Consider the following 2,175-nt stretch of genomic DNA (forward strand, 5'->3'; position numbering starts at 1 on the left):
CTTTGGGAGGGTCATTGCATAGTACAATCATAAAACATTTGGATTTCAGACATGAGACTGTGGGCTTTTTTAAAAAGATGTTAGATGGTAACTAATACCAACAATATTGCTATATCTTGGAGAGAAAATGAGATCAAAATGGGTTGTCTTTCATTGCAAGGAAGAGAAATGGGTCAAAAGGGTTATGATTTTTTGAGAAAATCTAGCTATAGATATGGTTACAATTAATTTAATTGTGAGGATAAATACAACAAAATTATCTATTTACATTATCATATAACTAATTGAGAACTATCAGTGTGTATTAGTCCGGGATATGATGAGCTTTGCACTAGAATGTGGGCCTTGACCTGAGTCATCCCCACTTAAGGGTGCAATAGGGGAGAATGAATCATAAGCTTGCGATGAAGGACACTGACTTCACAAGATATCTATTGGTTGATCGTAGGACTTAATGAAGAAAATAACAAAGAACTTCGCAGCTACCTTTTCCCTTGTGAAATGATAATTAGGGGCAATATGCTTAGTTTCAATACCAAAAGGCTAAGGAGAAAGGCACCAGAGATAGGGAAGCTCAACACTCAAAGGAATCCACCTAAGAATTAAGAGCAATGCTTAAATTACTTAAAGCTCAACACTCTTAAGAAATCCCCTAAAGAGATAAAAGAAGAACTCCTAGGAAAACCAGTGGCTCAATTATATTCAAACTTAAATTTTGAATTGTTGGATTTACAAGATTGGAGGGTTTTATATAGACTTGCTCAGAATGACCCCTCAAGCTAAATAACTACTAAGCATTTACCTACAGTGAACCATAATAATAAAGTCTATTAACTACTCTAAAAAACTCAATATTGGGAAGTAGGAAAGGCATAGAGAACTTAATTAAGGGATAAGGAATTAATGCACTTTCGAAATCCCACAATGCACGGTTGTAATGCCTTATTAATGGCAAGATGTTCCCAATGCATGGTTGCAATGTGTTATGGGGTTGGTGTGGGGAGTCTTCTATGAGGAGCAAATCTGGTCACCAACACAGCACCCCTCTATAAAAATGGACATATTTCCACTAAGATAACTCTAAATTGAGTTTTGTTTAAGGCATTAGAAATTAGATTTATAAAAATTTTCCTCTAGATATATGAATGATGCAACTTTGGTTGTGATACTCTTGCATGATTGATTCTGAAATTAAACCAAAAATCTGTGATTGTACTTTTTGCCATATGGACCCTATAATCAAATTCAAAGTTGGATGAGTTTCTATTTTATGTCTGTTGACACTCCTGCATCAAGTTCTACAATGGTAAAGAGGGTTAATAGAGAGAAATGTTGTGGCAATATTATCACACCATATAGCCAGTGTAGAAAAGAGAGAAATCCCAAGCTCTCACAATAACATATTAACCTAAGACAATTTAGCAGTAGCACAAGCAAGGCGTTGCATAAAATCCAAATTCACCAATTCAAATGGCATAAAAATCAATCAAAACATGGATAATGAGATGAAAACTAGAGCATACAACAATTCGTATGGTGTGAGTATTTGGAAAATGCCCACTTGGGATAAATTTAGAGTCGTCACCCATCAATTAGGAAAAAGTAGGTGATGGGCCCGCCAATTATTTGAGTTAAATAGATTTAATTTTGATAGTGACTCTATAAAAGACAAGGGTCTAAACCAGCCTCGGTAGGCTTCAATTGGGAAGAGGGAAGGACTTAAGCGCCCCTCTCCTATTTCTAATAAATGGGGCCAAAGTCATACTAGGGAACCCAAGAGCAAATACATGCAAGTGTTCCATTGACCAACATTATCTAATAAAATGAAATAAAAGTGCAAATTAAGTGGATAGAAAGCAATGGATCATACTCTATTTAAAACACAAAAAAATGAGGACGGAAGAGTTATTCTATCAATGACATGATGGTAGATTGAATCATCAGATGGTACAATAAAGTAATGGATGAGGGTTAAGGCCAAGTTTCGAAGTGCTTATTTGAATAAAAGCTTATTTTGGGCCGGGATCACACCATTAAACATTTATTAATGTTTGGGATAAGTTATAAATAAGTGTTTATTTTAAAAATAAAATCTTAAAAAAGAAGTGCAAGTTTTGAATTTTTTTAAGTGCTTAAACAATAAGCACTTATTTGAATTTTCTCTATCAAAACTGT

The sequence above is a fragment of the Nelumbo nucifera genome, chromosome 2, assembly GCF_055504915.1.
Source record: "Nelumbo nucifera cultivar China Antique chromosome 2, China Antique-T2T, whole genome shotgun sequence".
Taxonomy (NCBI): domain Eukaryota; kingdom Viridiplantae; phylum Streptophyta; class Magnoliopsida; order Proteales; family Nelumbonaceae; genus Nelumbo; species Nelumbo nucifera.